We start from the raw sequence: 12,657 nt of genomic DNA on the forward strand, positions 1-12,657 counted from the left end.
ATCCAAATCTCAACGGAATCAAAATGTGTTGACGATCACGGGTGCATTGATTGTGACGTGGTTCGAGATGCATTTTCACGACGTTGCAATTCTATAAAAATAAATGATAATAATAAAAGCGGTTTTAAACTTAATAAAAGCACGTAAGTCATAACATGTATTTAAATCAGATGTTTAGCCATTATAACAATTTAAGCGACCGTGCTAGAACCACGGGATCCGAGGGTGCCTAACACCTTCCCTCGGGTCAACAGAATTCCTTACTTAGAATTTCTGGTTCGCAGACTTCATTTGGAAAAGTCGAAAATTTCCTCGATTTGGGATTCAAGATAAACCGGTGACTTGGGACACCAAAAACCAAACCTTTCCCAGGTGGCGACTCTGAATTAAATAAATAATCCCATTTCGAATATTGTCACTTAAATTGGAAAAACTCCCCTCGCGCATCTTAACCCCTCGGGGCGGGCGCGTAAAAAGGAGGTGTGACAGCTCTGGCGACTCTGCTGGGGACAAGTGGACCCAGAACCACTGGTTCAGGGTTCAAGAATTCGAGCTTAGAATAATTGTTATATTTGGCTTTATTATCTGATCTTTATTACATGTTTTTGCATAATGTGCTAAATGCTGTCTTTTACCGCTTTGATATTATCTGAACTGTATATAAACTGTGCCGAAACCCTTCTCTTCTTACCTCCGGGGAGAAGCTCGCTGGTCGAGACTCCCTATTCTGTTAATGTCAATACCTAAAAATAAGAAAGAGGACGGACAAGTTACAAAGCCGGACGATCTCGCGGGTCCCCGGTACGTAGCCCCTCCTCGACTCGAGTTGGTCCGCTCGGGTACACAGTCTAGAACAAATACCAAGGTTTAAACCTAGTATAACGAAACTTCATGCCGGATCCCTAGTAGGAACGTTTATTTGCATTATGTTGCATTTGACTTAGGGGGCTCAACACAGGGGTTGGGTCCGTCTAGGACAGGCAACCTGAATTGAAAAGACCACCATGCTGCATCCTATTTGTTTTGTGCATTTATTTGCTTCGGTTCCGCATGCTGACCGGTTTCTAAAAAAAGAGGAAAATAGCAACGTGGGGAGATAATTACTTATTTTGGAAAAATAAAACCAATGTTCAAGTATTGTCAAAACCTCACCAGAATTGTTCTAAAGAAAAAAAGAAAAAGAATAAAAACAAATTTTGTCTTCTTAGTTTGAATTATTAAAAAAGGGGGGTATATATAAAAAAAAAATTTTCTTTCACTTTCAAAAAAAAAGAAATGGTATTTATTTTAAAAGTAAAAAAATGGAAAACTCATAATTCAAAAAAAAAAAAAATTTCTTTCTTTTGTAATACCCTTTTTATAAATTCAGTCTGATAGCCCAAATATTGCAAAAATTATTTTTTCTTTAGTCTTTATCTTTTCTTCAGAAATAATAAAAAAAAATACTTATTTCTGATTTTTAGGTTTATTTAATTTTCTCTATTCACGGTATGCCCCGAACTACGCCGGTTTGATTCTCACCGGATGTGAGATACGTAGGCAACCCTCGTCGGGTTCAACCCCCATTTTGCTAAAATAGCCAAAATCAAAAAAAATATGTTTCAAATTTTTTAAAGAGTCATAAATAAGTCAGGTGATGCTGTTGTTGACATGAATAGCCGAATGTTCTCGAAAGGGACGCCGGGAGGTTGACTTTGCATAAATAGCCACTTTTGGGTTTTCATTAGCATTTTTAGACCCACACAGCCTTAAAATCTTCTTCCCCGAAGTGCTTAAAGGCCGTGTTCAAAGCTTGGTCCCCTCTGTAAAATATTTTGAGTCAGTCATTTTTGTTAAAATCACCTTAATAAATGTGCAGGATGAGCACGATGCAAAATGAACATTTTTCAATAATGACCAAAATCCCTATCAAGTTACGGCTATGGTGGAATGATCTAGGTGTTGAAGGGCAAAATGAGGTTAAGAAAAATCTGAAAGGTCTTGTGGGTCTGTTGGAAATCCAGCCTCGGGGAGATATCATAAGAGCTTTGGTTACCTATTGGGACCCGGCGCACAATGTTTTCCATTTCTCTGATTTTGAGCTCACCCCAACTTTAGAAGAAATGGCCGGATACATCGGGAATACTGAACTTCCGCTGAGGGAAAAATACTTGGTCGCCCCAAGAGTCGTCACAGTACATCGGTTCCTGGATTCATTGAAAATACCTAGAACAGTCCACAACCCGGATCTAGCAGCCGGATTCTGTACTCCATGCTTCATATATGATAGATACGGTCACGAGGGGGGATTCAATAATCCAATCAACAAACTGTGCAGCAAAGGAGTTCGTCAGAAGTGGGACGAGCACAGACGGGTGGCGTTCATGATAACGTTTCTGGGACTTCTGGTATTTCCCAGGAAAGATGGAAACATTGATTTGAAGATATCGGGGGTCGTCAGCACTTTACTCACGCAAAGTGACAGTACTCTCGCGCCTATGGTGGTATCCGACATCTTTCGAGCTCTCACAGCTTGTAAAGCTGGGGGAAATTTCTTCGAAGGTTGTAACTTGCTCCTGCAGATATGGATGACCGAGCACCTTTGCCATCATTCCGAGATTTTGAGCCGTGGTTCCCCGGATAAGACCCGCATAGAAGAATCTTACGCAAGAGCCAAAGAGATCAGTTTGCCCGAAGGAGTCCTGGCTTGGACCTCGTTCTTTCAAGCTCTTACTGCCAGCCAAATACAATGGAAGTTGGGATGGTTGCCCGTTGATGAGGTCTTATATATGTCAGCGACTAAAACTCATTTCTTGCTAATGGGGCTTAAGAGCATTCAACCTTACGCACCCGGCCGAGTTTTAAGACAGTTCGGAAAATGCCAGACAGTACCTCGTGAGGAAGATCTAAGCACTCAAGCAATCGAGATAAGTCCTAACGGACAGTTCCCAGAAGCAAAGATTCGCCAAATCTGGAATGAGGGTCAATATTTGAAATCAGATACTTGCGTGCGGGATCAAGCCAAAGGAGAAACGGCGCCAGGTTACCTTGCATGGTACAGAAGGGAACTCGAGCACGAAAGGCCAGCTAAGAGACCCCACATCCGGAATTTTACCGAATCATCACAAAAGCAGTGGGATTGGTTAGCAAAAGAAAGAGGCTATTGCACCGAAATCAGCGGGTTAAAGCAACAAGTGGAAAAATTGAAATATGAACACAACGTGCAAGTTGCTACCGATCTGGGAGAACGGAACAGATTGATTCAAGAAAATGAAATGCTCAGAGCCCAGATCAAACAGATAAGGTGGGATGCAGATAGACAACCAAGGCGTCGATCGGACGAGCAGCTGATAAAAGGGCTAAAAGGTGAAATCAGGGAATGGCGAGATGGTTTGGAGAAATCTGAAAACATCATAGCAGAGCTCAAGGCACAGTGGGATACAAGAGCAGATAAGCATCGCAGACACCTGAATCAATTGGAAGGCGACCACGAGAAGACTATTGCTAAAATAAAGAGAGAGATGGCAGCACTTGAAATCAAAGCAGCTAGTCAGGCCAAGGATTTCCAAATGGAAAGCAGATACTGGTATGACACAATAGCCCATATGAAATTGGAAGTACGGCGATTGAAGCATCAACACGTGCAAGATGTTCAAGTCTTCAAGATATGCAGCGATCAGATAAAGCACCTGCTTGTAGAGAAGAAGCAAACCAGAGATAGGATCAAAGCCGTTGCCCACGCCATCACCAGACGATGTCTACGATGTGAGAACATGTCTAGTGTTACCTTCCTCTCGGCAGTAATGGTTTATGTCAAGCAGACTATGCACGAGCTAGAGCAACTTGAGAGGGATCTCACGCCTAGGACCGCGGCGAGGCCGAACGACGCCCCGCGGAAGCCAATTTTTAAAACCATAATGCATTCATAGGTCAAATCTGTATCTTAGCATCTTCTGCTTTTTTTTTTTTTTCATCAGGGTGATTTTTAGTCTATTTTTTGAGTCTAGGTTTATTTTCAAAGTTTGCTTTTTCTTTTGCAAGATGTAGTTTGTAATAGACTGCTTCAATAATAAAGAATTTGCTTCTTTCATGCTCATTTGTGTTTTCGAACTACGTAATGATCTGATTCACGTGAGTATCGTGATACGTAGGCAATCCTCATCGGATCCGATCGCATTTTATTTTGCTACAAAAAAAAAAAATATAAAAGAAAATAAATAAATAAATAAAAAAAAAGGGGGGGGGAAAATAAAAGGAAAAATACCGGAATGACGCATGCTCTCGTAGCAGACATATAGTAATCCACTTAATTGTATAGGTGCATCATGCCCTATGTGAGACTAACTATCTGTTATTTGCTGCAAATTAACCGTGCGTTTGTCATTGAGCAATATCCAGGGTTTTTGAAAAGACGGTTGGTTTGGTGAAAGTCTGGCCTCGCACTCATACTTCACGAGGTCAAGGAGAGGTGTTCAACTACCTATTGTTAGGACCAGAAACAGTACTCACACCTACTTCACCAGGTCAAAAGGAAGTGTGGAAATGTCTTCGGAAATTCCATTGCAAACAGTCCCCGTCTCTGAGGAGAGCTCAATCTCAGCCGTCCTCACGCCTGAATCCGCAACTGCAGAAGAAAATAGAATCCTGCGGCTCCGCATGTTGGAAATGCTGGATGATTGGAACAATGGGAAAGAGCCGCCAAGTGTCGTCCCCGGATTCCCTGAATTATTCTCCAGGTCAGGTGGGACTTCTAATGTCCCCATAAATTACCCTGCTACCCCATTCGGGTACCCAGCCAACTCCGTTTTCTCCGCCGGATCACCTTCTGAGCCTCATCCCCGAATGTCGGCCACCGATGCAAGCATGAATATCTTTACTGCATCGCCTTGCCCGGCTACGGCACAGCCTGCCACATACAAGCCAAGCTTCGACTCATCCTCTTTTACATTCCAAGCACCATCGTTCTCAATGGAACCAACCAGGTTCGCTACCAACAATAATCCTCTACCGCCTCAGTGCGAACTCGCACCGGGACAGGATCAGAACCCCAGGGTTGCAGAACAAAATGAGATTGCTAAGAGAATGAGAAGCCTTGAACAAAGTTTGAAGAATATGCAAGGGTTGAGTGGACAAAAGAGCGTCTCTTACGCCGACCTGTGCATGTTCCCTCACGTGCACCTGCCAACGGGTTTCAAGACCCCCAAATTCGAGAAATATGATGGGCACGGTGACCCCATTGCACATCTTAAGAAATACTGCAACCAATTGCGGGGAGCCGGCGGAAAAGAAGAACTGCTCATGGCATATTTTGGGGAAAGCTTAGTAGGGATAGCTTCGGAATGGTATATGGATCAGGAAATGTCCCGATGGCATATATGGGATGATCTCGCCAGAGATTTTGTAAAGCAATTCCAGTATAACATCGACATTGCGCCAGACCGAAACTCTCTGTCGAATTTGAAGAAGAAGCCTTCGGAAAGTTTTAGAGAGTATGCTATTAAGTGGCGTGAACAGGCGTCGAGAGTGAAGCCTCCCATGGATGAAGTGGAAATGGTCACTACCTTTCTCCAGGCTCAAGAGTCTGACTATTTCCAAAACATGATGTCGGCCATGGGTAAGCCATTCGCGGAAGCAATCAAGATAGGAGAGATGGTAGAGAATGGGTTGAAAACGGGTCGGATTCTGAGTCAAGCAGCCATAAGGGCAACCTCCCAGGCCGTCCAAAGCGGGTCGGGAGGAACGACAAGGGGGAAGAAGAAGGAAGAAACGGCTATGGCAGCCTCTGAAGCAAGGGAGTATCGTCATCCCAGGCCCCATTTTCCGGAAAGGGCCCCACAACACTACTACCCCCACTCAAATGTGGCATATGCTCATCAACCTTATATGGTCATGAATGCCCAACCTTATAACCATTCACCACAACAAGCCAACCGAGGCCCAGCTCCACCTCCCAGAAATCAGCCTCCTTACCGCAACCACTATAACCCACAACCCCCGCAAAATAACTACCGCCCCCAAGAGCCGCCTCGACGGCGGACTTTTACGCCCATCGGTGAACAATACTCCACATTGTTCCCTAAGCTAGTCCAGTTGGGTTTCTTGCAACCAATTCCCCAAACGAGGCAAAACCCGACATCTCCTTCTTACAAAGCCGGAGTCAGATGCGCCTATCATTCAGGGGCCGAAGGACATGATACAAACGACTGCTGGTCATTGAAAAGAGTGGTCGAAAACTTGATAGAGCAGGGGAAGATAGTGCTAAGGGACGAAGAGATCCCAAATGTAACTAACAATCCATTGCCCGCTCACAATAATGGGCCGCTGATCGGCATGATTTGTGAAGACAAAGAGTTCGACCCTGCCTTGAAAGCCATAATTGCCATTGTCGACACAGGGAGGAGGCCTGAAATAGACCAGAAATCAGAAAGGGGGGAAGAGGCCAAGGCTGCAGAAAGCAAGCCTGAAAAGAAGGTGGAGAAGAAAGTAGTACCAGCAAAGGGTGGAGTTCTTTACGTACCGCGGGGTCAAGCCAAGAAGACGCAGAACTTCGGGATCAAAAAGGCAAAACCTATGTACGTGCCAAAAGGGGCCTATGTGGTCCGGGGGACGATTCAACCACCTCGGCTGAATGAGCCAGTGGTTATCGGACGCGTGCCACAAAAGCCAATGACCAACCCGTCCACAGTGCCGTGGAATTATCAAAAGACTTTGGTAACGTATAAAGGTAAGGAGGTCATGGAAGAACTTCCAGAAAATACTTTCGTTGGAGGGTACTCAAATACCCAAGAACTAAACAACGCCACACAAAGGCGTTTCCCTCCAAAGGAGCCTGTGAGTGTTGAAGAAGCGGAAGTGTTCTTCAAGCAGATGAAGATGCCGGATTATGAAGTGATAGACCAGCTGCGCAAGCACCCTGAGCAGGTGTCCATGCTGTCACTATTAATGAGATCAACCGAGCATCAAAAGATCCTACTGAAAACCCTGAATGAAGCATACGTACCGGTCGAAACCTCGGTGGAGCAACTAGAGCGGATGACCGAAAGATTCTTCGCCGTCAACCAAATCTCCTTCAGCAAGAACGATCTACCCCCGGAAGGAGCAGCGCACAACAAGGCATTGCATTTAACAGTCAAATGTGAGGACTACTATGTCAAGCGGGTGATGCTGGATGGGGGATCAGGTGTTGACATCTGCCCGCTCTCCACGCTGCAAAGAATGGAAATTGAGACCGGAAGAATTCGACCCAACAACGTCTGCGTGAGAGCTTTCGATGGTATCAAGAGAGACACCATGGGAGAAATAGACCTGTTGCTGGTCATAGGGCCAGTCGAATCTCGAGTCACTTTCCAAGTGATCGACATGGACACATCTTACAATTTCCTCCTTGGCAGGCCTTGGATCCATGCGGCAGGAGCCGTGCCTTCTACTCTTCACCAGATGGTGAAGTTCGAGTATGAAGACCAAGAGATCGTGGTCCATGGAGAAGATGAACATGCCATTTATCGGGACCCATCTATCCCGTATCTTGAACCAAGAGAAGGGAGTGAGCATACGGTCTATCAAGCTTTCGAGGTGGTATTGGCAGAGCAGCACGAAGAGGGAGTACCTTGCCCCCAGCCTTTCTTGTCTAACGCTTCGGTTATGGTGGCCAAAGAGATGATCCGACACGGATTTAGGCCAGGGAAGGGGCTTGGACGAACCCTTCAGGGAATGACGGAACCCATTACTTTACCAGTCATCAAGAAACCTTTTGGACTAGGTTTCAAACCTACTCCAGCAGACGAAAAATGGGCAAAGAAAAGGAGAAATGAGGGCTGGAAGTTGCCTCAACCACTGCCGGATTTACATGCGACTTTTGTCAGGCCAGGGTACACTGAAGAAGAAGAAGATGAGGTCTTCACAGTTGAGGAAATCGAGGAAATATGTGGGGCAATGAGGGAAATGCTCTACGAGGTCCATATGGTTCAACCAGGCGAAGGCACGAGCACTGCTGAGATGATATACATGGGGCCAAACGCCAAGCTCCAAAACTGGGAGATCACGCCATTCCCAACTAGACGGAAGTCCGGGTAGACCTGTCCTGCCACCTTTCTTGTATCACAAGTTATCTCCGGGACATAACTTGAACGTTTTCTTCTTTTCATTTTTTGTTCCGAATTCCTAGTTGTAAACGTTGTTGTCTTCCAATTTTCCAAAGAAAATGAAAAAAAAAATCTTCATTGCTTTCCTTTCTTTCTTTCGTTCTGATTTTATTACTTTTCCTCTTATCTTCCTTTTCAGTCCTAATAATGCGGCTTTAAATATGACATGTTTGCGGACTTCACGCCCGGATCACAATGAGCTATTTAACTGCGAATTAATGGATCCAGAACCAGAATATGATGCGGAAGAGGCTTTTAGGGAGATAAACCGAGAGTTGGAATATTTCGAGAATAAACCTAAGCCAAATCTGAATGACACTGAACCGGTAAATTTAGGAACCCCGGAAGAAATCCGGGAGACCAAGATAAGCATTCACACGGACAAGAAAATGCGAGAGGCGATAATTCAACTTCTTCTTGAATTTAAAGACGTGTTTGCTTGGTCATATGATGACATGCCGGGACTAGGTGTCGATCTAGTGGTTCACAAATTGCCGATTCATCCTGATTGTCCTCCGGTTCAACAAAAGCAACGAAAGTTCAAAACCGAGGTCAGTGACAAAATTAAAGAGGAGATCACCAAGCAACTGAAGACAGGAGTGATCCGGGTAGTCCAATATACAACATGGTTGGCGAATGTGGTTCCAGTACCGAAAAAGGACGGGAAAACTCGAGTATGTGTAGATTACCGAGATCTGAACAGAGCAAGTCCTAAAGATAATTTCCCGCTGCCCAACATCCACATCCTCGTTGACAATTGCGCCAAGCACGAGATACAGTCTTTCGTAGATTGTTACGCTGGGTATCATCAGGTATTGATGGATGAAGAGGATGCCGAGAAAACTGCCTTCACCACGCCTTGGGGCACCTACTGTTATCGGGTCATGCCGTTTGGTTTAAAGAATGCTGGGGCTACTTATATGAGGGCCATGACCGCCATTTTCCATGACATGATGCATCAGGAAATAGAGGTGTACGTGGACGATGTAATAGTCAAGTCCAGGACACAGGATAATCACATCCAAGACTTGAGGAAATTCTTCGAGAGGCTAAGGAAGTATGACTTGAAGCTAAATCCAGCCAAATGCGCTTTCGGAGTTCCATCGGGTAAACTTTTGGGTTTCATCGTAAGCAGGAGAGGTATCGAGCTAGATCCGACTAAGATAAAATCTATCAGAGATCTACCCCCCCAAGAACGAAGAAAGACGTGATGAGTCTTTTGGGCAGGCTGAACTACATCAGTCGGTTTATTGCCCAGCTGACAAGCACGTGTGAGCCCATATTCAAGTTGTTAAGAAAAAATGCGGCGATTAAGTGGACAACGGAGTGTCAAGAAGCCTTTGATAAAGTCAAAGAGTACCTTTCGAATCCCCCAGTCTTGGTCCCTCCCGAACCAGGGAAGCCACTTTTCTTGTATCTGACAGTCTTGGAGAACTCCTTTGGCTGCGTCCTGGGGCAACACGATGTGACCGGGAAAAGGGAACAAGCGATCTACTACCTGAGCAAGAAATTCACCAGCTACGAGGCCAAATACACTCTGTTGGAGAAGACATGTTGCGCTCTCACATGGGTTGCTCAAAAGCTGAGGCATTATCTCCAAGCCCACACTACATTCCTCATAAGCAGGTTGGATCCCTTGAAATATATATTTCAGAAACCAATGCCTACTGGGAGACTGGCTAAATGGCAAATCTTGCTTACGGAATTCGACATAGTTTATATCACTCGCACGGCAATGAAAGCCCAGGCGTTAGCAGATCATTTGGCCGAAAACCCGGTCGATGAGGAATACCAGCCATTGGATACCTATTTTCCAGATGAAGAGGTAAACACCGTAGAAGTGATCTCAGAGGAAGCTCATGTTTGGAAGATGTTCTTTGACGGAGCCGTGAATGCCAAGGGTATAGGGATTGGGGCAATTTTGATCTCACCTGCCGGTCAGCATTATCCCGCCACAGCTAGACTTCGTTTCTTCTGCACAAATAATACAGCTGAATATGAAGCCTGCATTATGGGCATACATATGGCAATCGATCAGGATGTCAAAGACTTACTGATTATGGGAGATTCTGACCTGATCATCCGGCAAGTTCAAGGCGAATGGGAAACTCGGGATGTCAAACTTATCCCATACCGACAACATGTGGAGGACCTCAGCAAGCGCTTTAACTCAATAGAATTCAGGTATATTCCGAGGTGTCACAATGAACTGGCAGATGCACTTGCTACTCTGGCTTCTATGCTACCCTACCCGGGCGACGCCCACGTCGATCCTTTGGAAATCCAAATCAAGGAAAGACACGGTTACTGCAGTGTAATCGAGGCGGGATCAAATACGCAGCCTTGGTACCATGACATCAAGAGATTCTTGAAGACACAAGAATACCCCGAGCATGCAACTAGAGATCAAAAGAGGACCATTAGGCGACATGCAAGTGGTTTCTTTTTGAGCAGTGAATTGTTATATAAGAGGACTCCGGACCTCAATCTCTTAAGATGTGTCGACATCGAGGAAGCGAGAAAGATCATGCACGAAGTACACGCAGGTGTGTGTGGACCTCACATGAACGGGTATGTCTTAGCGAAGAAGATCCTTAGAGCAGGTTATTACTGGATGACCATGGAAAAGGATTGCTTTAGCTTTGTCCGGAAGTGTCATCAGTGTCAGGTGCACGGTAATTTGATTCATGCACCTCCCACGGAACTGCATCCCATGTCCGCACCTTGGCCATTTGTCGCTTGGGGCATGGACGTCATTGGACCAATTGAACCAAAGGCTTCGAATGGACACAGGTTTATACTGGTTGCCATCGATTACTTCACAAAGTGGGTAGAGGCTGTCACTCTCAAGTCGGTCACCAAGAAAGCTGTAGTGGATTTTGTACACTCAAATCTTATCTGTCGCTTCGGTATTCCTGCGACTATCATTACAGATAATGCAGCAAACTTGAACAGTCACTTGATGGGAGACGTGTGCGAGCAATTCAAGATAACACACAGGAATTCCACTCCTTATCGGCCAAAAGCCAATGGTGCTGTAGAAGCTGCAAATAAAAACATCAAGAAGATTTTGAGGAAAACAATACAAAGTTCCCGACAGTGGCATGAGCAGTTACCTTTTGCGTTATTGGGGTATCGCACTACGGTGCGCACATCGGTGGGAGCGACTCCTTATCTTTTGGTTTATGGAACCGAGGCCGTAATACCGGCAGAGGTAGAGATTCCTTCACTTCGAATCATTGTCGAAGCAGAAATCGAGGACAGCGAGTGGGTTAGGACTCGACTGGAGCAATTGACGTTGATTGACGAAAAGCGGATGGCTGCAGTTTGTCACGGACAGTTATACCAACGAAGGATGGCCCGTGCTTACAACAAGAAAGTCCGACCTCGGAATTTCGAAGTAGGACAATTGGTACTGAGGCGTATTCTGCCGCATCATGAAGAAGCAAAAGGAAAGTTTGCCCCAAATTGGAAAGGCCCATACATCGTAAGGAAAATATTGCCAAGAGGAGCATTGTATTTAGGTGATATCGAAGGAAATGACCCTGACACAGCGGTGAATGCAGATGCAGTCAAGAGGTACTACGTCTAGATCCTACTCCAAGTGGTCCTGACACAGTGAAAAGGGCAAAGGTGTTTATTCCCCACTACTCCCCAAACACTGCCCAATTCTCGCTACCACCTTTTGAGCCGTTATATATAAAAAAAAAAAAAAAAAAAAATTGATTGAGGCCTGAACTACGTTTGACTTGATTCCGAAAGGATACGTAGGCAGCCTCTCCCTGAGGTTCAGTCACACCAACAACAAAATCCCATTCACCCTGAAATTGAAAACCGGGGCATGTCAGACACTTAAGAAGTTTAGTATCAGCTACCTCTCTTTACCAGGTACAAGCCTTCAAATCAATTACCAAAGATGGTGGGAAACCAATAAGCATCACAAAAGGAAACCAGCACACCCTGAGTTGAGAGAAATAAAATGAGAGAGTCTCGGCGGTGAAAACCTTCGGGCACCACGAGGCGACGGGAGAAGAGAAACCAAAATGAGAGAGCTTGTTTAGTAAAAACTCGCAAAGAGTGCTATCAAGCGACGACAGGAAGAGAAATGAGAGAGGTCAGCCAGCGAAAACCCGCAAAGGGCGCTGTTGGCCGAAAAGAATGACGCCACCCCAAGAAAGTCTCGGCAGAGTCCCACCAGTTTGGAATCACAGGTCCGTTCTGGTTCAGGAAAACGCAAGCTCTTAGAAGGTCAGACGTCCAGTCCAAAAGGCATGTCATGTCATTTAAAGCCAGCGTTACCTTCCTCAGATAAGTCTTTCTCGTCCCGAAAAGGGTATTCCTTTTTTGATTTGTTTTCCCCTGCTTTGTTTCTTTTCGAATCCCTTTTTGCATTTTAACCCAGAGTTCAGGATGCACCGGAAAGAATAGGTGGCATGGTTTGTCTGCACGGAATCCCGTCTCATGAAGGAAAGCACCTCATCTCGTTGATATGATTACCCAAGCATGATGGATCATGACGTTTGATGGTGTGCCGGAG

This window comes from Nicotiana tabacum, chromosome 8 (genome assembly GCF_000715075.1).
Source record: "Nicotiana tabacum cultivar K326 chromosome 8, ASM71507v2, whole genome shotgun sequence".
Lineage (NCBI taxonomy): Eukaryota > Viridiplantae > Streptophyta > Magnoliopsida > Solanales > Solanaceae > Nicotiana > Nicotiana tabacum.